This window comes from Suncus etruscus, chromosome 3, assembly GCF_024139225.1.
Source record: "Suncus etruscus isolate mSunEtr1 chromosome 3, mSunEtr1.pri.cur, whole genome shotgun sequence".
Lineage (NCBI taxonomy): Eukaryota > Metazoa > Chordata > Mammalia > Eulipotyphla > Soricidae > Suncus > Suncus etruscus.
This window is the reverse complement of record NC_064850.1, coordinates 111,752,864-111,779,385: the sequence shown is the minus strand read 5'-3', so window position 1 is coordinate 111,779,385 and position 26,522 is coordinate 111,752,864. Positions and strand designations below refer to the sequence as shown.

General features: G+C 35.5%; 1 protein-coding gene and 1 non-coding gene across 3 annotated transcripts in view; one reads left to right on the top strand and one right to left on the bottom strand.

Annotated features, from left to right (window-relative positions):
• The window catches only part of LRBA (LPS responsive beige-like anchor protein), a 662,022-nt gene that overhangs the window by 306,565 nt on the left and 328,935 nt on the right, over window positions 1-26,522 (bottom strand). The window lies entirely within an intron of this gene.
• Window positions 15,190-15,296, top strand: LOC126005610 (U6 spliceosomal RNA). Its single transcript, XR_007494655.1, has one exon. It is a non-coding gene; the product is annotated as a U6 spliceosomal RNA (small nuclear RNA).

Below are 26,522 nucleotides of genomic sequence, written 5' to 3'. Positions count from 1 at the left end.
TTAAAATGTTTTCTGTGGCTACAATGCTACTCAATCACAATTTAGTGTGATTTATTTTTCCTTTCATAACATCATTGGAAAATATGCATATATTGCATACATCTTGGAGACAAAGGTAACATTTTGTTTTTGTTTTTTATTTGGTTTGGGAACCACACCTGGATGCTCAGAGTTTACTCCTGACTCCTGGAGAAGTTCCAGCAATCATATGTAGTGCCAAGGATCAAACCAGGGTTGACTAAGTACAAGGCAACCATCCTACCCACTGTATTAGCTTTCCAGATCCACAAAGACAGCATTTTAAAATGGTGAAAAACTACTTTGAAAAATTGACTATGTTGAAAGAATAATCTATGAAAACAAATATTCAGAAAAATTTCATGATTCTTGGAGGAGCTAAACATCGAAATATGTAACCATAATTAAAACTATTTATAATTGGAAATCCCTAACAAAGAATTTCAATAGGTTTTGTACCAATTTGATAAAAATATTAAAAATAGGTGCAGCTCAGGACATGAAGCTCATCACATAGAGTGATGAGTGCAGTTGCAGAGATGACTACACTGAAAACTATCATAACAATGTGAATGAATGAGGGAAGTAGAAAGCCTGTCTCAAGTACAGGTGTAGGGGGGTGGGGAGGAGGGAGATCTGGGAAATTGGTGGTGGGAATGTTGCACCGGTGAAGGGGGGTGTTTTTTACATGACTGTAATCATACAACTATAATCATGTTTGTAATCACGGTGTTTAAATAAAGATAAAAAAAATAGGGAGCAAGGGGGTGGGAAGAAAATTTAATAAAATAAAATAAAATAAAATAAAATAAAATAAAATAAAATAAAATAAAATAAAATAAAAATAGGGAGCTGAAGCGATAGTACAGAGGTTTAGGTATTTACCTTGCATGAGACCAATCAACCAGGATTTGATACCCAGTACTACATATGGTCCCTCAAGCACTCACTACCAGGAAAGGTATCAAAATGAAACATTTATTATTACTGGTATAAATCATATAAATAAATAATAATGTTTTTGAAGGGAATTTTTGCAATTAATTTATTAAAAACATTGTCTTCGTTTTCTTTTCTTTTTTTTTTTTCTTTTGGGTGTGGAAATTAAAAGATTTTTCTCCTAAAACAATGTAAACATGCTGGGGCATAGCTCAGTTAATGCTAGAGCTGGCAGTTCAATGATAGAACCTGAGAATTCAACACTACCGTATAGGTATCCACAGCAAGAGAAATCTTCCTTGAGTAACTTGCTTTTAATCGATGGAATACAGAAATGTTAATTAGATGTCATTTTCATGATAAGGTTATAAAAAGCTTGACTTGCCACTTACTAACAGATTTTCTTGCAAGTTACAATGTAGCCAAGAAAGGAACCATGTTGTGGAGAAGCCAAGAACAGAGGGCCTCAACCCAAGAGCCCACAAAGAACTGAATTCTGACAACTGCTTAAGGGAGCTTGAAAGCCAATTTAGCTTTCAAATAAGATTCCAAATTGCTAACATTTTACTATCTGTCTCATGAGAGATAGATGGTGAATCAGAAACCCCAGTTACCTAAGTCCTTGATTAATGAATGATGAAATATTAAGTGTATATTGACTTTGAGATACTTTGTTAGACAACTATAATAGATGACTGAAATTATTCCAAGCCCACTGAATACTCAAATACCTATTAGAATAAACAGGCATTATTTCTATGAAGAAAATGACAAATACATTAAGTCTATATATATTTAAGTGGATATTAACACTCTAAAATTATGCCATTTCTATTTTTATTTCTACTTATTTCCCTTAGAAGTGGTTGTTAGTAGACAGACATCAAGTATTTGGCAGGTAGGATGGAAGAGGACATACACAGAGGAGCTACAGGTCCCCTGGTGACTCAGGGGACTATCAGTAATGCTGAGGATTGATTCAGGGTCAGCCTCAAGCAAAACTCCAGCCCTAATATTAAAAAACTTAACTCCAAATTAAGTAGCACTTTATTCCAGAGCATTTTACTTTTTACGTTATATTGAATAAGGTTTTTCTATTCTTCTAATGTGGACAGTTTGCTAGTATATTTCACTACAAATAGTACAGTATGCCACTCATATTTTCCTGCCTTACTAAATTTACTTATTCTATTTGGAGCATTATATAATATTTTTATATCTTGATTAATTTTTTCACTAGTATTCTGCAACTGTGTTTATGAAAAAAACCTTTAGCAATTTTTGTTTTATTATTTTTCACCATACTCAATGGTTGCCAGGGCTTACATATGATTCTGTGCCCCGAAATCACTCTGAGAAGGGCTCTGGACCTTATGTAGTGCCGGGGATTGAACCCTGGTTAGCTGCGTGGAAGGGCAAAAGTCTAGCCTTATGTAGTACATTTCTGGTTCCACCTTTAATAATTTTAAAAGAACTGTCAAGACAACAAAACTGAGGTGTGAATAATTTTAACTTTAGGTCAAAGAAACAAACAATAAGGTAAAGAGATACAAGGTCAAGAATATTTAACAGTAAAACAGTGTTCTTTCCACCAAACTACTGACTCTTATTAAGTGTGACTTAAAAGAATTCTGGAAATTTTAAGCAAAACTCTGGTTTTTACACTAGTGAGGACAATTTATTGGTATGGACAGAAAAAATCCTTAGACATCATACAGGAAGTTATATAGTCTTAAATGACAATGAGCTTTTTGACTTTAGAATGTTGTTTCTCATTATTGTAAAAGCAGATAACTAGATGATTATGAGTCTATGGCCAAAGTATTCCATTTTCTCCCCAAGAAATATAATTACTCTAAAAATGAAGGCAAAGCAAACTAGCAAACAAAAAATAAGGTTCCTCTCAAAATTATATCTACAGCTGTTTACCACTTAAGAAAAACATAGTATTGCCAGGCATGCCCCTCGTGGTATTGAGAAAAACCATTTGCAATACCTCCAACCAATCAGAGTATAGCTATCACTTGCATAATGATGCTACAGATAAATGAAAAGCATTCAATATCATTTAATTATTCATGTTAGAGTACTTACTGAATAAGGACATAATTAGTACTAATTTTTGGGGCCGGAGTGATAGTACATTGGTAAGGCATTTACGTTGCATGTGGTCAAAACAGGACAAACTCCCGGTTCTAATCTCGGCATCCCATATGCCACCCCACCCCCTCCTGCTACGAGTGACTTCTGAGCTCAAAGCCAGGAGTAACTCCTGAGTGCCGCCGGGTGTGACCCAAAAACAACAACAACAACAACAACAAAAAATTAGTACTAATTTTTAACTGCTTCCAATTTATTTCTCTCATTAAAGTTTTGGGTATTTTGTTGTTCTCCAGGAACAGCCTATTTACTATTTGCAAATAGAATCCAGAGTTATGGAGAATTACAAATATCTGATATAAAGAGGATACAGAGGAAGTTACCTTTACCCTCACCCTTCTTAAAGAGAGTGAATAACTCACAAAACTGCACATCAGGCTACCCACTAAATCTCTGACTTTGCAACATATTTACTGGAATTTCTACAGTTAATACCTCTGCTATCTCTACTCTTCTTTTTCCCAATTTTGATCAGTAAGTTTACTATTAAACATTCAAAAATCAAGTAGTATAAGATGTAAGCCCTAAGAAAAAGTGTGTGCAAGTACTTCCTACAGAATAAGCAAAGCCTTTCAGCAATATATTAGTACAATAAATATGTAACTCCTGGTTAAGGTTAGACGTGGTATACCAAAGATCATGTGCCAAAAAAAAAAAAATGTTCTTCCATCATCACTTATCCCATCACTGAATAAAGAATTCTCTGTTCTTTCTCCTATTACCTTCATCATCTTCTCAGGCTTGAACTAACTAGAAAGCTATTGTTAAGGTATAAACGACTCTTTAATGGCCTGATTTATTTTGAGAGACTTCAAATCAATTAAAATTTTACTTTAGCATAATTTTCATGAGCATATGAGTCTATGCCCCAAATATTTCAGTTTCCATTCTTCTGGATTTCTATTCTTCTTTAGAAAAAGTTCAAATTCCCTAACATATTTAGAATTTCTTATTATTTGACTCTAGATTTTCCTCAACAACGTTCTACCATTTAACCAGAGTTGAACATGCTCTCTCATTGGACTTCCAGGATTCCCATATTATTTCACAGTAGGTGCTTTGCATTTAGCCCACTTTTTATTCTGATATGTTTTACATCAAGGGTCTCAAACTCAATTTACCTGGGGGCTGCAGGAGGCAAAGTCGGGGTGATCCTTGAGTGCAAAGTCAGTAGTAAGCCTTGAAAATTGGGGTGTGTGACCCAAATAACTAAAACAAAACAAAACAAAAAAATATTCATCTAGGGCAGGGCCACAAAATGTTGTACGGAGGACTGCAAACGGCCCATGGGCCGCGAGTTTCAGACCCGTTTTACATAATTCCAGGCCCAATTTCTGTCTACCTAAATTTAATATACTACATAAAAATCTATCATTCCCAATCATGGTCAAATCTATATTCTGTTCCACTAAAGTTCAAAAAGAGAAATTCTGTTTCTATTCTATTTCTTTTCTATTCCAGGTAATATAATGAATCATATGTTATATCTTCTCATTTAACATCAGTGTTCTTTACTGCAACTAGAAGTATTTATGTTCTCACAAATTCTTTTTCATTGGTCTTAATTATTATTTCATGGATAGTTGGTGATTTTTCATTTCTAACACTAATTTTCTTTTCCTATACACTGATACAGACCACAAGTATCTAAACATTCATAACACAATTCAGATATTTTCCACATTCATAGCACAATACAGATTTATTCCACATTCATAACACAATTCAGATTCATTCCACGAATATTATTATATTGGTGGCTAGGTAGAGAGTTCTAAGAGCTGGAGCATATATTTCGCATGAAGAAACTGATTTTGATTCACAGAATAGCATAGTCTCCTGAGCACCACCAGTTATGGCCAAGAAACAAAGGTTACTTTACTCTTCTAAATAAGAGTTGAAAGAAATTCATAGCAACTTCTGCTATTCATCTTTTAAATGAATTTCAATGCATTTTCTACACTTGAAAAATAAACAGGAAAATAAATCTCATTTGTCTTTCTTTTAACCTTTGTAGCAGACATTTTTTATATTTCAGCCTTTCAATGTGCAAGTTCAAATAGAACAACACATCAAAGCATTGTATCACATCAATCAATATCTTCCTATGTTCTTATATATAGAATAAAAATAATCAGCTCTTATCATGCTATAATGTGGCAAATAAGATAGAGCTGATTTAAATAAATTCCAAAGGGTTGTGAGGTCACAATGCAAGACTGCATAATTTATTAGATCAAGTCAGTAATTTCTAAAGTGTGAGTTAAGTGAGACATTAGGCTAATAGTGTCTTTCATGAATAAATATTAACATTAATATTTATCTAGATGGTAGTTGATATTTAAAACTGATTAAATAACTGGTTTCCTGGCATCACACTGGGAAAACAGCTCAAAGGGCTGGAGCAGTCAGGAAAAAACCCTAAGCACAACAGGTAAGATCCTCAAACAAAACAAAGCAACATTCCTGGCATTGTTAGATTTCAAACTACTAGGTGAGATCTAAGTCACAGCACTGAATTGTATTTTTAAAATATTATAAATGTCTCTAACTTAATAAATTAAATAGCCCCAGACCTATTGATAAGTAAAAATATGTTGAAAAGTTAAAATTCCAGGGCTGAGAAGATATTGCAGAGGCAAGTAAGGGCAAAGACTGCATGCATCCAGTCTGGGTCCCTTGCCAGGCATTACACCAGGGTAGTCCTGGAAGCTCTGGAGCATAGTTTGGGCAGCCATGGAAGACTCTGCCCCACAAGACTTGAGCAACTTGAATCCTTGGGCCACTAAACTGTGTTCCTTTGTCTTCAAAGACAAAAAAGAATTCTAATAGGCCTTGCTAATTCCTCTACAATTTAATCCAATTACCTCAAAGCCCTTACCCTTTTATTCCTCTTAGACTGTTGAGTAATGAACAAACTGAGCATTAAAATCTATACATCTGTTTATTTGGGTCAAAACTTGCAACTCACCTAAAATTTCTGTTACATAATGTATGCTTTGGTCCCATTAATCTGACTTTACTATTCAGACTCAATTACAGATAATAGAAATGCAAATAGAAACTTTTTCTTACTATACAAAAGAAAAGACAGTGGTAATCGCTTCTACATAAAGTATACAATGCTAATGCTGTTTTTTCAAAATAAACACCAAAGTAAAGCAATATCACAAGAAAGATCAATTTTGTTATTATCTTAGTTTACTTCATCACTTAACTAAGTTTGGAAAATAAGTATTTAATTAAATTCAATAGAAGTTATCAAAGGTGTTCAAAATGGAAGTCATATATTAACATAGTATTTTTCTTAAACACAGAATGGTTTGTGCAGGCTGCATTTGTTATTAGGCCACAGATAAAAATGATCATGAATGTCTGTCTCTCTCTCTTTCTTTTTTTTTTTTTTTTTTTTTTTGGTTTTTGGATCACATCCAGCAGCGCTCAGGGGTTACTCCTGGCACTCCACTCAGAAAATGATCCTGACAGGCTCGGGGGACCATATAGGATGCAGGGATTCGAACCACCATCCTTCTGCATGCAAGGCAAACACCTTACCTTCATGCTATCTCTCCAGCCCCGATCATGAATCTCTTAAAATAAAATTTTTTGGAGGATCACACCCAGCTACGCTCAAGGGGTCACTTCTGGCTCTACACTTAGGAAATTACTCTAGGAGATGCTTAGGGGACCATATGGAATGTTGAAGGTCAAACTCAGGTAGGCCATATGCACTACTAGTTTCTGTACTAACTCTCCAGCTCCTCTTGAAGGAAAATTTGATGATTATACAACATAACCATCATCCTTTTCATATGATACAAAAAATATTATGATGATAACCCTTTCTTGGAAAAAGTTCACTCTAGACTGAGACACCATAATGGAAACAAAAACTAAATTGTAAATTTTCCATTTTAGGAAAGCATGGACTATTTATTCCACAAATATGTACAGACTGCCAGTGACATGACACACACTAAAGACACAGCATGAATAAAATGGTTTCTAAATTTCTGGGGTGGTTAGAAAGGACTAAATTAAAAAATCGAAAACTATATAAAGAAAAATAGCACTTCCTTATTAAGGCAGAAGAGGGAGATATAACATGAATACATGGGTTGGTCAGAAAAAGTTAACTTGGCATGGTTGATCAAAGAAGAATGGGCAAAAATGACATGATTAGCACCATGAAAATGGGACTTACACAATATTGATGCCTGGGTTAAAAATACTTCAAATATGAAGAACATGTACGGAATCTCTAAGATGGAAGCATGGGGAAAACATTCAAGTGATAGCAGTCAGCACTGTGTGGTCAGAACATGTGATCCTATTATTAGTTTAAGGCTTTGACACTGCTCATTTCTAAAAGATCCTTTAGGAAATGTATGGTAAGTATAAAGAGAAAGGGACAAAGTAGCACACGTGAAACTAGTTAAATTAGACAAACTGGGGGGTCAACTATGCAATTTATAAGCTAAGAAAAGTTTTAAATTTCATAAATAATTAAAAAGATAATTACCTGATAAGTAAAAATGTCAAGAAATCCATGGCAAATTTATATAAATAAAGATGAACTGGAAAAGAGCCCTGCAGAGATCCTGCACCATGTCTGCTCTCCTCTGCTCATGCAAGACTGACACTCAACACACAGTCCTATTATATGCTTTCAGCTTGAGCTTAGGCCTTCCACACTACTATCATTAACTTAATAATAACTAATGTATAGCTATTGCTTCAACATAAGAAACGAAATTCTGGGACCGGGAAGGTGGCGCTACAGGTTAGGTGTCTGCCTTGCAAGCGGATGGACCGCGGTTCGATCCCCCGGTGTCCCATATGGTCCCCTAAGCCAGGGGTGATTTCTGAGCGCGTAGCCAGGAGTAACCCCTGAGCGTCAAATGGGTGTGGCCCAAAAACTAAAAAAAAAAAAAAAAAAAAGAAAGAAAGAAACGAAATTCTAAAGGATAAAAAGAGTGTGGACTATTTCGTTGTAGAACTAAATGACAAAGCGTTTGCTTATTATACATGCTGTAACACTACAAGTAGGAGTAAAAACATAGCAACATTTCTAGCCAAATAATTTAATATAATATTGCCAATGCACAAAAAATCAAGTCACAAAAATTTCAAACAAATTATTTCATTAGAAAATAATTTATTAACATAAATATAATATATAATATATAATATAAATACCATATTTTCTGACATATAAGACAACTGGGCGTATAAGACGATCCCCTAATTTTACAGTTAAAACATAGGTTTAGGCCTATATTCGCTGTATAAGACAGAACGTTCCTGTGCTGCAACTGTATGTACCACAGTGAGCCAATCACAACAAGCAAAGGTTCAAAGGCTAGACTGTAATAGACTTCCTCTCTGACTCTGGCCAATCTGAGTAGGCTTTTGACACTGTCGATTGGGGTCCAGAACATTGTCTAATTTGCATGCATAAAAAGCCTGCTTGGATTGGCTGAGTTAGAGAGGCGGTCTGAGCAGCCTTGCAATGATTGGTGAAGGATCGAGTTGGAAAATTCGTTTCATGGCAATATCCAGATGATTTTCGTTTAGCAGCATATTGAAACGTTTTTGAGATATACTCAGCGTATATGACGATCCTGATTTTCGGATGACTTTTTTTTGTTTGTTTCAAAAGTCGTCTTATATGCCAGAAAATATGGTAAAAACGAGGCTGCTAGCAAACAAAGTTTCAGTGTGCTTATTTGTTAGAAACACCACTTATACATGGTTAGTTGAACAGAGTTCTATTGACAAATAATTATGTTTAAAGAAAATAAACTGGTTTAAGAATGTTCATCTTCCAGTGAGAATAACTGCTGAAGGAGTTAAGGACATTTCAAGCAATAACTGTAGACAATTAAGAAACTATGCAAATTATTTCTCATCGTTTTCACTGGCTATTGATGGGATGACAGCTGTAAACCACCATGCTGCTCAAAGGGGTTAATGATATATTTGAAGTGACTGAAAATTATCCTCTTGGTAGCATGAAACAATTGTTTCAGAACAATTGTTCAGAACAGTGTTTTTCTAAAAAATATTTTAAAAAATAATTTTTTAGATCAAGCAAAAGTGAAAACTGTTGAAATGTGTTACAAATGGTGATTAAAATATACAGGGAAGAGAAAAGTTAGATAAACTAAACATTTAGTTTAAGAAAATGAAAGCTATTTAAATCTTTGCTTATTCATTTGTTATTGATCAGCAGAAATGAATTAAAAATTTAAATCTCTCCCTTATAATTGAACTAGGAGAGAAAATGGTGAACTCTGTTCACTCTCATGGACATAAGCATCATTAGTATTATAAATTTTTATTGTATATATAAGTTTAATATACTAACTTAGACAACCACAAAGGAATTCAAAAGCTTAAAAGTAGTAAAATTTAATTGTGATATTTTTGGTTCAAGCCCAAAATTGAATTTTCTAAATGGAAAAATAATTTTGGCCACTTTTATCAAACAATGAATATTTTACTATAATGTGGTTTTAAAAAAAAAAACAACCCTCTCTTCTGATGGAAATGTGAATGTGGTCTGGTTTAGCCTCTGTGAAAAACAGTATGGAGTTTTCCTTAAAAATTTTATACAAAGGCCAAAGCGATAGCACAGCAGGTAGAATGTTTGCATTGCAAGCAGCTGACCGGTTAGATCCTGAATCCCATATGGTCCCTCAAACTCAACAGGAGTAATTTCTTAGAACAGAGCCAGGAATAACCCCTGAGTATCTTCAGGTGTGGCCCAAAACAAACAAAAAATTTTCAAAAAGAGCCTCCACGGTCCAGAGAGATAGTACAGCAATACAGCATGTAGGACATTTGTCTTACATGCTATAGACCAGAGTTCAATCACTGGCATCCCATATTATCCGTAGTAATTTTGGAGTGAAGAGTCACAAGCAATCTCTGAACATTACCGGTTGTATCCCAAAAACAGATAAATAAATAAAAATAAAGTTGAGCCTCCTTAAAGCCTTCAATTTTACCTGTTATCCACCCCAAGAACACAAAAACGTTCATTAATAAAGATGTAGGCATATCTATGTTAATTATAATACTTATTAAAATGTCAAAATATACAACCCAAATGTACAAAGATGACTGTATAAAGAAATTGTAAAGACATATATATGTATATATATATGTATATTTGCATGCATGTCTGTGCGTGTATGTAAGTATATATATGTATATGTATATATATACATAAAGAAATAATGTAAGAAAGGATAAAAGTTTGCAGTTTATGGACAGTATGAAGCTGCTTAGCCCTATCAGTCAGAAGATATAGGCCATGATGTCTTGAGGGGGCATGGGGTAGATAGCAACAAGGTGTGGAATGAGATGCACTCCTCCAGTGTCCTGCACAGGGTGGTGGGCGGTGGGCTGCCTGATGGGAGCTGGCCTTCAAGGTGGAGGCCGGAGAGCTCAAGAATGGATTTGCCACCATCCGGCCACCAGGACACCATGCCAAGGAATCCACACCCATGGGATTCTGCTTCTTTAACTCGGTAGCCATCACAACCAAACTCCTGCAGCAGAAGCTGAACGTGGGCAAAGTTCTCATCATAGACTGGGACATTCACCATGGCAACGGCACACAGCAGGCCTTCTACAATGACCCCTCTGTGCTCTACGTCTCCCTGTATCACTTTGACAACGGGAACTTCTTTCCAGAGATCCCAATGAGGTTGGTGAGGGCCGGGCATGGGGTACAATGTGAATGTGGCATGGACGGGAGGTATAGACCACCTCATCGAAGACGTGGAGTACCTAACGGCCTTCAGGACAGTGGTGATGCCCAATGCCAACGAGTTCTCGCCGGATGTCATCCTGGTCTCTGCTGGGTTTGACATTGTCTCTATTGGGCAGGTACTCAGTCACCGCCAGATGTTTTGGCCACTTGACCAGTCAGCTGATGATGCTAGCAGGGGACAGGTGGTGCTGGCCCTTGAGAGAGGTCACGACTTAACCACCATCTGTGATGCCTGGAAAGCCTGCTTCTCAGCTCTGCTGAGTGTAGAGCTGCAACTCTTGGACGAGGTGGTCTTGCAGCAAAAGCCCAATGTCAATACAGTGACCATGCTCCAGAAAGTCACTGAGATCCAGAACAAACACTGGAGCTGACTACAGAGGTTCGCTGCTGGGCTAGGGTGGTCCTTGTGCAAGGACCAAGCAGGGGAGATTGAGGAGGCTGAGATTGTGAGTGTCATGGCCCTGCTGTTGGTGGTGGCCTAACAGGCCAGTACTCTAGACAGGCTTCTACTTCCCTCATTCATTCGGTGTGTGAATTTTTTTGAGGTGGTAGTTGTTTCCTCCAATAATGAAGTCTTAGGAGACAAAACACCATTTTCAGTTTTTGTTTGCTTGGTTTGGGCACTAGAACCAGCAGAGCTTAAAGGCAACCCATAACTCTGTGCTTGGGAATTGCTCCTGTCAGTACTCAAGGAGTATTCAGTGCTGGGGATGGAAAACAGGCCTCGGGCATAAAAGTATGAACTCAGCCCACTGAGTTATTTCTATGACACATGTAAATGCTGTACATAGAGCTGCAAAGGGTGGAGAGGGAGTGGAAGGAAGTGAGGTAAAGATAGCTCAAAGGGCTGGCATATGTGTTTAGCATGAGGGAGAACCTGGGCTGATACCAGGAACTGCATGCTCCACTAAGCCACTAAGCACAGATAAACACACCCCATCAGTTCCCAGCACCACCAGAGGTGAACCCAAACAAAAAGCTGGATTCAGCAAAAGGAAACAATAAAATGTATACATTGTACAAACACACAGGACTGGCCATTTATGTAAAAGTTTCTTTTCAGACAGTACTCAGCATTTAAATTAAAATTTATGTTGAAACGCAAAAATAAATTAAAATTTACAAGTAACACAATTAAAATTAACTGGAAAAAGTCTCAACATCGTCTTCCATGATGTTTTACTACATTAAATAAGACACCTTGAGAAAAACTCTAACACAATGAATAAAACAAATCAATATTATAATTTTTCTAAAGACTCATTAGAACTCTGGAAGACAGTTAAAGAGGAAAAAGCATCATGTCTATTATTACTGTGACTAAATGGGATTTACTAATCCTCATGAGATAAAGTTATGAATTAAGTGAAGCTCAGAAGACTTAGAAAATTTGTGGGGAGAGAATGCAAATAGCTCCCTAATTATCTACAGCCTATTAACAAGCAATCCTTATTACTTGCAATTAAAATCCTCTTAAATTTTATGGCAAAATTCATTGAAACGTTGAAAATTATGTGCTAATTATTATACTGTAAAGCACATGTTTAGTATGTACTTTACTATGGGCTCAACAAATAATAAAATATCAAATTTTATTTTAGCACTAGGTGATACAGTGACTAATTATTTTGCTAGGGAAAACACCATGTGGTGTGAAGTCAGCATTGGCACTGTTACCATAGCACAGAGCTGCAGCAGGACTACTTCACTGCTTCTGAGTTCCACATGAATGGAGTATTGACAGTTCTGCTAAACAATGAATTACCAACACCACTGAGTGGCTGCCACATATAGGGACTGAAATATGTATTGAAGAAATTATTTGGGGACATAAAAGCATATATATTTGGTTAGTAATTTATATCATCCACTTGCATGTTCTGAATCTCCAAGTGTTCTATATCATGTTTTTGGGTTTTGTAGCACTGCTTAGATGATAGATATAATACCTATACTATATATTATAGATTTAAAAATGATATAATTGCTTTATGTCTAATATTTCATGATGGCCTAGACCTAGTTTGTCTTGTATATAACTCAAAGTAACCAACAAAATTCAATAAGCCTATAAATATTTGTATAAAAAATGAATACATGAACAGAAATAAAATGCTACTTGGAATTTTACTTTGGAGAAAAACAAATTCAACTGGCCAAAAAATATGGTTTCGAGGAGTAGAAAAACCAGACACACAAATGTTAGAGAAGCAGTTATTTTCTCTTATGTAAAGGATTCCTGTGCTGTTTCATTTTCAAAACTATAGTAGGGAAAAAAGGTTCTGTGTTTTGCTTTGTTGTGTTTTGCGTTGTTGGTGTTGCTGTCTTTGTTTTGGGACCACACCTGGTGATGCTCAGGGGTTACTCCTGCTCTGAACTCAGAAATCACTCATGGCAGACCTGGTGACCCTATGGGAGTCGGTAGGCCAAATGTAAGGCAACAACCCTACCCACTGCACTATTATTCTGGCCCCAAGGGGATAACTTCTTAGCAAATTAAATACTTAGTCAACAATCAAATTCCCCAATTTTCTCCTTTTCAATTTACTTTATAGTTTATTTGTTAAAATTAGACTTAAATAAAGTCATGTGTGTTGGCGTATTTATTCGAGTATAACGTGCAGAATTTTGTACCAAAAAAAGAAATCAAAGTTTGGGTGCGCGTTATAAATGAGGGCTGGGGTGGGCCAGTCCAATAAGGGCGCAGGCGAATTGTGAGTTCGCACTGCGCCTTTTCCGGGCTGCAGCCGCTCACTGTACATGAGGGCGAAGGAAAAAAAAAACTCAAGAAATCTGGCCTATCTCTCGTGACATCCTGGGTTCAAACATCATGAGAAGACATACCAAAAGAAACGATCATCAAGAGTTTTGTGAAGACAGGCATCAGCAATCAACTGGATGCACAGAAGACAACCTGCTGTGGAATTCAGACTCAGAATAAAGAAAAGAAAGAGAAGAAACTGGAGAATCAGATGTTCCTGCCAACTGGGACACTGATGAAAAATTAACTCGAGAAGAATGGGAACAACTCACTGTATCTGATGTTGAATCTGACTTGGAAGCAGTTTAAATAAATATTGTTACCGATGATTTTATTTCAGTATTGTGTTTATACCAGTTTCATTGTCAATAAATGATTTTTATCATGGCCTCATGTGTTCCACGATGTTTTTTTTCTGTCAATTACAACGCTTGATGTGAAACAAAATTTTATACCGATTTTTAATAGAAAATTAGGGTTTCGCATTATACACGGGTGCGCGAAATACTCGAATAAATACAGTATTTCTTTTTTGTTGTTGTTGTTTGTTTTTTGGGCCACTCTCTATACTCAGGTATATACTGAGTATATACAGTATATATTCTATGTACTCTCAGTATATACTCTATATTCTCTATACTCGAAGTGGTGCTCAGGAAAGCACCTGAGAATGCAGGTCAGCCTCCTGCAAGGAAAGTGTCCTACCTGCTGTGCTATCTCTCCAGCTCTCTCTCTCTCTCTCTCTCTCTCTCTCTATATATATATATATATATATATATTATAATACCCAATGAATTGGCCTCCAAACTGTCCATTGATCATCAAATTTTTATATAATTGTGCTTCAATATTATCAAAATGAATTAACTTATTTTGAATATTGTTTTTAACTATTTGTTTCTGTCCAGAGATTAAAAAAGGGTTAGTCTCAAAAGTTTATCATACAGTTTTTACAAAACAAGCTGAAATTCAGTAATATCTAGATCTGTTTTAAACCACCTGATTTTTGCCTAAATGACAGTTACCATTTATAAAAACTATAAAACCATCTCTGTGGTTGCCGCATTCAGAACAGCCTACAAAAATATCCTTGAAGTATTTACTCTGATAAAATTATTTTGACTGCAGAGCAATTCAAATTAATTGCAAGCATATATACAATAAATGCTTATTGAATACGACCAACAAGTTATACTGAAAAGTAAGATCAATGAGGACAGGGCATTTTGCTTCTGTTCTCTACAAGATGCTCTTTAGAGCAGAGTTTGCTTTACAAAGATGATTATTTAAACTGTTCACTGAAGAAATGAATAAACATTCAATAAATGAATAAAACCTATGTGGAGGTTTGACAAAGAAACAATCTCTCCCTATAAGCAGCTGCTAATTCAGCTGGACAGTGTCATATAAATATGTAAAATATACTATAAATAAAAAGGGCAAACATTGTAAGAGTTCAAAGAACTCAAGTGCAAATGATTCAAAGAAGAACCCCTACTTGTATTTGGTTTTAAAAAATCTCAGACAAGTGCTCGCTTCGGCAGCACATATACTAAAATTGGAACGATACAGAGAAGATTAGCATGGCCCCTGTGCAAGGATGACACGCAAATTCGTGAAGCGTTCCATATTTAAAAAAAAAATCTCAGACAAAAACATAGAGTCTATAAAGAAAATTCATGTCTGCAAATGTACAGTCAGAAAAGTATGGGGAGCAGTCTTTGAGCACATTGACCCTACTTAGGAAGTAACTAGTTTTGATTTTCTTAAAGTAAAGTCCATTTTAAGCTTAAAGCAGCTTGGAAAAAATTGTGTTTTTCTTTATATTTAATATTTATGACCAAAAGCTTCTAAGACATTTGAAGATAAAATTGCAAAACTGGGATTATCAAGCAGTGAGGAGGTAGGGAAGAGGCCAACTCGTGGGGCCAGAGCAATAGCACACAGGTTGGACATTTGCCTTGCACATGGCCAATCAGGTTTGATTCCCAGCATCACATATGGTCCCCTGAGACTGCCAGGAGTAGTCTCTGAGTGCAGAGCCAAGAGTAACCCATGAACACTGAAAGGTGTGGTCCAAAAACCAAAAGGGAAGAAAAAAAAAAAGCTGACTAGAAGGGATATATAAAAGCACAGTGGTGAAGGTCTGGGCATTTTATGGTGGTGAAGGTGTAGTAATTATTCAACAAAACCATGAAAATAAAAACTATTAAAAGCATGTTGCTGTAACTGTATTTTGTTGTTGTTGTTGGTGGTGGTGGTTTTGAGGTCACATCCAGCTGCGCTCAGGTCTTACACCAGGCTCTATGATCAGAGATAATGGTAGGCTTAGGGTGCCAGGAATCAAACCCAGGTCAGCTGCGTGCAAGGCAAGTGCTTTACATATGTATCATCTATAGCTCCAGCCTCTACTGTAATTTTTGGGGGGCCATATCCAGCGGTGCTCAGGAGTTACTCCTGGCTCTGTGCTCAGAAATCACTCCTCGCAGGCACATGAGACCATATGGGATGTCAGGATTTGAACCACCTTAGTTCCAGGGTCAGCCACTTGCAAGGCAAACGCCCTATCACTGTTGTATCTCTCCGGCCCCTCTAACTACAATTTTTAAAACAGATTTCTGTACCTTAAAAGGCTTCTTTATACCTGATTTTTTTCTTATATTTAGAAGCACTTAACATGGTATTTATGTGTAAAGCTAAATAACGACATATTGAGGATTAATACCCCAAATTATAGGAAAATTAAGAAAAATTATAATCAACTTTCTAAGAACTTTAAAATAAAAAATATTTTAAAAATCACTTTAGCTTTTTATAACAGTAACAGTACAGCAAAGAACTTAAGTGTTTTATTTCCCAAAAACACTGCTGAAAAAATTTTAAATGTATTAATGAAAATTCTAATCAATACATGCTTATTTCAAAAATTAGACACTACTCAAAGTACTTTATATAGCATTGATCACAGAATTAATAAGATGTGGCCATTTTTAAGGTATTCGCCTAATAATTTTACGGTGCTCAGTTCTTACATCTAATGCTTTATGTGCCATTATTTTGCTTTTACTGCAAAAGAAAGATCTGGCTCCCAAAGATAAAGGAGATTTTTGGTAAATGGTGAAGGTAAAGAAATAAATGACCTACTTGGCTAGTGTGTAATTACACTGCCTGAGATTGTAACAATCTATCACCAGAAGGAGGATGACACCACACTGAGGGTGAGTCAAAGGAGATAGCCTTTGACGAACTACGGGACCTGCCAATCGATACTCCACAGATAGGGTGTTCTCAAAAACAATTGACTTCTAAAAAAGTTTGAAAATAGATTCTCCCCTTTTTTTGATACTAATCAGAGACCTATTTTGACCTTATTCTGGAAGAGCAATACTTTCTTGAAAAGGTATATGAAACACATAAATCCTGTCTATCTCTGCATTGTTCGTTTAAATGGAAATAGATAGTTAACACATCCTAATATAAAAACAATCCGACAAGCAAAATATCTGCTGAAGATCTTCTTTATATATAAATGTACAAGTTATACTATGTAATTTATATATATATGCCATCTTAATTAGCTTTATATGACTGTTTCTACTTACAACATTTTCATACTTAACACATGATAGGTATTTATTTCAAAAGTGAAATTCTGACTGAAAATTAAAATGTCTAAATTAGGTTTTCAGTATATATGTTAAATGTGTTACTTAATAAACAGTATGCGATCTTTGTAGAAAGCAAGCAAAAAATAACTTAAAAATAAAAGCATTTTAAGTCTATAAATTATTTTACGAAAGGATTTTTCAGGATATTCACATTAAAATTATATTTGTGTGCTATATCACATTTAATTTTAAATCATTAAAATGAATTAAGAGTAATTCCTATTATAAGTTCATTCAGTTACTTCCTCTCAGCTATACTGAGAATTACCATTCTCTTCACTTTCATTTTCAAATTATACAGAAATTCTGGCCTTTTATCTGCATTTAAAGTTTCTGAAAATTAAAAGTATCTAAAATATACTTCAAAACAAAATATATATATATACTTCAAAGCCTGAAAAATAAACAGATGAAAAGCAAAATTTATATCTGAAGATAATATAAATCTCAAAACATAGATTATTATTATGTGAAGGTGAAACTTCATTAGAAGTTTAGTCTGTGTCTATTAATGCTCTTACCAAACTGGCAGAGAATGACAGTAAATATACAAAAGTATCAGTTCAAAATATTATTGCAAAAGTGTCCGTTTTTGGAAGAATACTTCATAGAGGCCCCGGATATCGCCATTAAGCTACAATGAGTATAACAGTGCAATTTCACTAGACTATGGACTTGTTAGGATAAAAGCATCTCCTTCAGAACTTCGAAAAGAAAAATCCTTACATAAATAGGCAACTCCTAATAGAGACCAATTAAATCTTTACAAGTTTAACTATAGGCAATTAGATTTTTTTTCAAGTTTCTCAAATTCCCTGTGAAGATGAGGCTGAAGAATATTTCTGTATAGATAAGTGATTTGTAAGATAAAGGAGGGCTGAACAAAGGTAACACACACACACATTCCCTGTGAAGATGAGGCTGAAGAATATTTCTGTACAGATAAGTGATTTCTAAGATAAAGGAGGGCTGAACAAAGGTAACACACACACACACACACACACACACACACCCCTGGTTGGTAAATGGGATGGTGTTAATAACAAAAATAGAATTTTACTCAAAAATATCCAAAAGATGAAATAATAAGTGGAAGATGCATAAAAACTAGCAAATTAGATTTTTAAAGTTTTTTTGTTTGTTTTGTTTTTGTTTTTTGGGCCACACCCATTTGATGATCAGGGTTTACTCTTGGCTATGCACTCAGAAATCACTCCTGGCTTGGGGGACCTATGGGATGCCGGGAAATCAAACTGCAGTCTGTCCTAGGCTAGCACTTGCAAGGCAGATGCCTTACCTCTAGCACCACTGCTCTGGCCCCAAATTTTTAAATTTTTGTTTAAAAAAATTCCCTTTCTAATCTCCTCAATTTTTACTGTGCCTATGCAAAAAAAATAGCACAAATTAAATTATTAAATTAAAAAAGCTTTTTTTGGTAAATGGTGTTGCTTGTTTGTTTGATTTTTTCTTTCTCTTTTCTTTCCTCTTTTTTCTTTTATCCCTGTGCTTTGATTCGTCTTTATTTCAGGACCATGGTTAGTGTTCGGTTGTTGTCAATATTGCTGTAGTGCTTTTCAGGTTTTTGTTTGTTTATTTTTGTTTTGTTTAATTTTGGGTTTGATTTTTCTTGTATTATTTTTATGTTTTCCTTCCTTTTTCCCTTTCTTTTCTTAAACTGATATTTATAGTCTCTATAAGGACTTGTTTAAATTTTTGCCCCCCTTTTTTCTTTTTTTTTCTTACCATCAAACATAACTTGAACCATCTTGTTCTGCCTCACAAATAGAGGGGAAAATAAGGGAGGGCACCAAGACCAAACAGTCGTATAAAAATTGAGTAGAAATAAAAATGATCAGACTTGAACACCAAATCCAAAGCCAACTACAACAGAATTGATACCCAATCTACAACAGGCTAGACACAGAAGGGACCACTTATACTAGCAGCCTGAGGGGCAAAGGAGGGGCTATAGGGGGTGCATACTGGGAACATCAGTGGAGGGAGGACAAAATCGGTGGTGGGAATGCCCCTGATTCAATGACACTATGTACTTGAAATACTACTGTGAATGATTTGTAATCCACTTTGGTCAAAATAAAAATTATTAATATATATTAAAAATGCAACAGGGCCGGAGCAATAGCACAGCAGGTAGGGCTTTTGCCTTGCACTCAGCCTACCTGGGTTCGATCCCCAGCATCCCTGAGCCTGCCAGGAGAAATTTCTGATCACAGAGACAGGAGTAACCCTTAAGTGCTGCTAGATGTGGCCCAAAACACAACCCCCCCCCTAAAAAAAAACCTGCAAATACATCTTTAACAGTTAAACTCATTGTTTATATTCATTCATAACAAACTATTTACTTAATGCAATTAAGTGCTAAGAGGTCATTCTTTTAGAAAAGAAAATTATCTAGTAGGTAGAAATAAATTTCTAGTAAAAACTTGGAAAGCACTGGGTATGCAAGAAGGCAAAACAAATTAGATAGCATGGGGCAGACACAGCATGTGGAAATGATGAGAAAAGTTAAACTAAGAGCCATCATTTCTAGCGCTGCTTATGAAAATATGTCAGCATGACCATAGACATAGCTCAAAGGACTGGAGTATGTGCTGTGCATGTTGGACCCTGAGTTCAATCCCCAGCACTGCATGGTCCCCTGAGCACGACCAGAGCAATCTCCTAAACACAGAGCTGAGAATATTTTCCACATACTTTCAAGTGTGCCCCCAAATCAAACCAAACAAAGAAAAGTATCAGAGTAAAATATATGTAAAAATGTCAGAACTAATTTAAGTATGAATAAATTTCAGTCCTGCATACAAACTTTACTACTGGTTTCTAGTTTAATTTAGGATTAAACTCAACCTTCTCCCTTGCCAAAAAAAAAGGGCAAAGAAATAAAAACTGAAAATAAATTTTATTCACTCATATGCATTCTTTCCTTTATTCAGTGACTAATATTAAATACTAAAATATGTCAAATACTAATTCAAAGTCTGAGAATATTAATCCTAATAGTTATCCTCGGGGGCCATAGAAATAGCACAGCGGTAGGGCATTTGCCTTGCATGAGGCCAACACAGGTCAGACAGTGGTTCAAATCCGGCATACTGTATGGTCCCCTGAGCCTGCCAGGAGCAGTTTCTGAGTGTAGAGACAGAAGTAACCCCTGAGCGCCAACAAGTGAGACCCCAAAACCAATAATGATGATGATGATGATGATGATGATAATAATCTTCTATTCTCAAATGCCTTACAATAAAAAAATGCAGAAAATGGGGCCCGGAGAGATAGCATAGCGACGTTTGCCTTGCAAGTAGCCGATCCAGGACCAAAGGTGGTTGGTTCAAATCCCGGTGCCCCATATGGTCCCCCGTGCCTGCCAGGAGCTACTTCTGAGCAGACAGCCAGGAGTAACCCCTGAGCAATGCCGGGTGTGGCCCAAAAAAAATGCAGAAAATGTTTGACAAAATAAAGTGCTTTCATACATATATACATATATATATATATACATACACTTAAATCAACTGTTATAACATATAAGAGCCAGGAAATCATCTACCAGGTAAAGCTAAGATAAAGACAAAAACTGAAAGAGTACATGTATATATTTGATTTCATGTATACATTTGAATATATATATTTTGTATATATTGTAATTTGTATATATAAACATGTGTATATATAAATTATTCGTATATATTTGAAACCTAAATAAGAACATATCAAGGAAAGAGGATTAAACTACGAAGAAGGGGCCAGAGAAATAAGATGGAGATAGGGTGTCTGCCTTGCATGCAGAATGACTGTGGTTCAAATCCCGGCATCCCATATGGTCCCCCGAGCCTGCCAGGAGTGATTACTGAGCATAGAGCCAGGAGTAGCCTCTGAGCAGCTGGGCTGAGGCCCCCCCCCCAAAAAAAAAAAAAACTACAAAGAGGGACCGGAGAAATAGCATGGAGGTAGAGCATTTGCCTTGCATGCAGAAGGACAGTGGTTTGAATCCCAGCATCTCATATGGTCATATGGTCCCCCAAGCCTGCTAGAGAGATTTCTGAGTGTAGAGCCAAGAGTAACCCCTGAGCACTGCCTGGTGTGACTCAATAACCAAAAAGAAATAAGAAAGCTACTAAGAAGAGCATAGAAAAGGTAAAAGAATGTCTAGTGATAGATAAAGACGTATTTTGGAAAAGGTAAAAGGCACAACAGATTTGAGTACCTTGAGTAGCACATGGTATATGTTTAGTTGCAATTTTATTTTATAAAGGTCCTACAGAGGCTTCATTAACATTCAGAGACTACCATATGGAAACCAACTCCTAAGTTATTCTAGAACCAAGAATTCCCCCATGAGTAATGATTAAATACAAAACCAAGAATTATATTGGATATAAGCAAAGTTCATATAAATAATAAAAGACTGTAATCTGAAGAATCCCCAGGGTATTTTCTTCTCAATACATGATTACTTATGTTTTGATAACTTATCTCAAATGGACATGGGACCAGAAATGTATTGTTGAACATAAGAATAGCCTAAAACATCAGTCACTATTTCTCACCTTTATTTTTCCTCATTCTCACACCAGTAACCAAATACATATATATTTTATGCTAATCCTGGTGAGAATTTTGGGGGTACCATGAGGTGCCTAGCTAGTCCTTACGTTGTGCTCAGAGGTGTCTCCTTATGAAGCTCAGGGTGGGAGTAGGGGAAGGTGATTAGACTTGGGACATGGTATTCACACTCTAGCCCTAAGAGCTCTCTCCATATCTTCAGGTTATACCATAACTTTAGAACATTTTTTCAAAATGGCAACATTATTTTAATTCTCATTAAATATTCAAACTTCCTCAACAGTTGGAAAAATTGGTTTTTAGTGGATTACTCCTACATCATGCAGTCACTAAAAAGGAAATCTAATGAGGTTAGGTGAGTAGTACTGTAAGAAAATCACGTCAATGTGCAACAATTTTTAAAGACATTTGGGGGCCAAAACTATAGCATTTGGCAAGGGCATTTGCCTTACATGCAGCTGACCTAGGATGGAGCCAGGTTCAATACTCGGCATCCAATATGGTCCCCATGCCTGCCAGGAGCGATTTCTGAGCTCAGAGCCAGGAGTAAGCCCTTGAGAGCCACGAGTTGTGGCCCAAAAAACTACTACCATCACCATAACCACCACTACCATCACCACCATCAAAAACAAAAACACACAAAGTGCTACTTTTCCCTGTCGTTAAACTAACTCACTCCTCAAAGTTTAGTTTAAATATCATATTTCTCCTATAGACACAGAAAGAAGTAATTATTCCTGAGTGCTATCACATCATTATATTAATATTATAGTCTGACACTTTTTTCATGGCATATTATAGTTATTTACAGTATATATTTTTGTTTCAGAATTCCCTGACATCTTATAATTACTTATACAGCTCTTAATACCTATTATATCATTCAATGTACATGCCTAACAATAGGTGATTTTTTATTTATTTATTTATTTTGGTTTTTGGGCCACACCCGGCGGTGCTCAGGGGTTACTCCTGGCTGTCTGCTCAGAAATAGCTCCTGGCAGGCACGGGAGACCATATGGGACACCGGGATTCGAACCAACCAGCTTTGGTCCTGTATTGGCTGCTTGCAAGCAAACGCCACTGTGCTATCTCTCCGGGCCCGTGATTTTTTTTTCCTAAATTTAAATTATTGGGGCTGGCGAGGTGGCACTAGAGGTAAGGTGTCTGCCTTGCAAGCGCTAACCAAGGAAGGACCGCGATTTGATCCCCCGGCATCCCATATGGTCCCCCCAACCCAGGGGCAATTTCTGAGCGCTTAGCCAGGAGTAACCACTGACCATCAAACGAGTGTGGCCCAAAACCCCTCCCCCCAAAAAAAGATGTCAATTTCTATCTGAGATAAAGTGATTTACGCAATGAAATAAAACATCCAAAAATATCAGGAAAAAAAGAACAATAGTTTTGAAAACTAGATATCAGATCACACAGGATAGAGATATCTAAAAGATAATAAATAAAAACATGAGCTCTGCTCTTCCCTAGTTTACTGTCTTGCAATAGTTTTTTGCCCAGAGGCACAATCTAAGCAAGGGCAAAAGATTCCATGAGTTGTCACATATTTCTGGGAAAAGACAGGGAGAGTATTCTTAGGACAGAGCCCTCGGGCGTGAATAACTAAAGGGAAGAAAAAAGAAAGAGTAGACAGAAGGATTTCAAGTATTTCTTAAAATAATAAAAATCTCTTACATATGTGCAAATTGTTTGAGCCAGAAAAAAACAAAACGGCATAGTTCAATATACCTTCTCAATAATTAAAAGTCTCTGTAGACAGAAAAGTCAGTGAGGTTATGTAAGACATGAACAATACTATCAACTAACTCAGAACTAAGTGACTCTTACAGAATACTAGCTAGACTTAATGGAAGCAGATGACAATTTAAGTATACTTGGTACATTTATCAGACTACATTCTGAGTCATAAAACCAATTCAATTAATTAAAAAGAATTTGCATCATTCATATTGCCCATTTTAAAAAAGTTAAGTTAGAACTATTACCTGAAATATCAAAAATATTTGGATAGTGAATAACTCACCCTGGCATAAAGAAAAAACTGGGAAATAAAAAAAGAGGCCAGGATTTTGAGTAGAAAGAAGGTAAATGAAGATATCAAAACATATATAGTGCTGAAAAAGCTATACATCTAAATCTAAAAGATTAAGCATATATAAAATTCTAAAATTAATAACTTTAAGAACAACAGAGCAAATGAAAATCAGAAATCATAAAGTATCATGAACCATAAAATATCATGATGATTCAGAGAGATCACATAGAGGTTAAGGCACTTTCCATGTATGCAGCCATCCCCAGTTTCATCTGACTCTCTGGATCTCTGAGCATGACCACAGGTCATTCCTAATTATAACTCTAGGAATAGCCCTGAGCAGTGCTAGGTGTTGGCCAATTCTCCACTTTTCCCAAAAGAACATAAGTAAATGAGATAAAACAAGTTTCAGTCAGAGAAAAATACAAAATACATAAAAATAAAACTGAAAAGATGAAAATATATATGATTTGGCAACCACAAAACATAACTCAAAAAAATCAAGTACCTAAATAGAAATACTGCTTTCATATGGGTTGGCAGATAATATAATTATGAAATTAACCCTCTTCTCCCCCCCCCCCCAATTCATATGCAAGTTCAATAAGATGTAATAAAACTATCAGCAGTTTTGTATACAGAAACTGAAAAGTTGATTCCAAAACTTGGAAATTTCAATCAAATTAATTCTAAAAGAATAATGAAATTTGGAAGACTAATAGAAACCTACTTCAAGACTCATTATAATAAAGTTATAGTAATCAAGATCAAAGATCCTGCCAGGATAGCAGTCAGAAATCAACATAAAAAGAGAAGATCAGAATAAGCCAATTGATATATAAATCATATATTTAGTAAAACATCTGAAGGTAATTCAATGAATAAAAAACTGACTTTTTAATAAACAGTAAATATAAAATTTACATTAAATCTATATTAAATTACATACATATAGCAAATAACTACATTCAAATCCTTCAACAAATTATAATCAAAATGGATATTGATTATAAACAAAAATCTGTAATTTCATGAACTAAACAGTTTTTTTACTAAAGATAATGCCAAAAGCACAACATACACAAATACAACATACATAAATAATAAAATAAATATACATTGTACATAAATACTTATAACATACATAAATAATAAAAAGAAAACAAACTAACCATAAAATTTTAAATTTTCTCTTGGAAAGACAGTTGGGTTTTTTGTTGTTTGTTTGGGGAGGATACACAGATCAGTGATCAGGGTTTTTAATTCTGTGAGCTGGACTCCTGGCAGTGCTCAGGAATCCAGATGCTGTGCCTGGGATTAAGCCCAGGTCAGTCATGTGCAAGGCCAACATCTTAATTCCTGCACAATCTAATCCCTCTGACCCCTTAAAAAGGCAGTTGTAAAAAAAAAAATGAAGACAATCCACTAAGTACAGAAAATGCAACTGAGATAAATTGTATCAAGAATATATACAGAACTTCTAAAATTTAGTCAGAAACCATTCCTAAATGGGTCCAAAAATGAACACTTAAACAAAGCTGATTTATAGGCACATGAAATATGCTTGTAACTTGAAGCACCAACAAGCACGTTTAAAATGCTCATCATCATTAGTTATTAGGGAAAGGCAAATCAAAGCTATAACGAGAAACCACTATACATCTATTAGACTGTCTAAAATTTAAACCACTTGAAAAACAGTTTGGCAGATTCTTCTAAAGATTAATTTAAATAAACCTTCCATCAAATAGTGATTTCCACTGTGCTATGTCCAATCAAGAGTAAAAAATGCATTAAACCCCCCCCCCCCAACAAAGACTTTGATAGAAAAGTTCACAGCAGCTTGGGTTGCCACCAAAATTGGGTGCAATTTCATGTTCATCCACTCAAAAGCATAAACAAATCGTGATACATTTGCAAACAGTCCCCTGCCCCCATATGTCTTTAACAAGTTTTTTTTATTTTATAATATTACAAAAAGAACTTCAGGTAGAAACTCTGATACTTTCTAGTAATGTTAGATGAAATCATAGTCAGCATGTCCAATTTAATAAGATTTTCATTTTAGTATGGACTTACTAGGAGATAATCCCAAAGTAAATGGAGTTTATACATATAAATTTTTATATTTATACATATAAATTTATATGTACATATTTATACATATAAATTCCACTTAGAAGGAAACCAGGAGCAACCCATAGCTACCCACATTGAGGTGAATTCATCTTAAAATAAATATGCTGAGGTAGAAGAAGGAAGAAAAAAATAGTCCAAACTGGATAAATTCATTTACATGTAATTCTAGCTAATAGTCAGCAGTTCCCTGGGGCCAAGAAGATATATAATACAGACTGCAAAAGGACAAAAATAAATCTATTGGTTTTGGGGATAGCTAAGAGAGATTATTTATCCCCAACTACAATAGTAAGGTACTTTAAATACATAGAAGCTATTGTATGTGTATCATACCTCCAAAAGCCAAGATAGTCTTGGTCATTTTTATCCCATTTTATGTTAATATTATCATATTAAGTTAATAATTTCATTAAATCAATAATT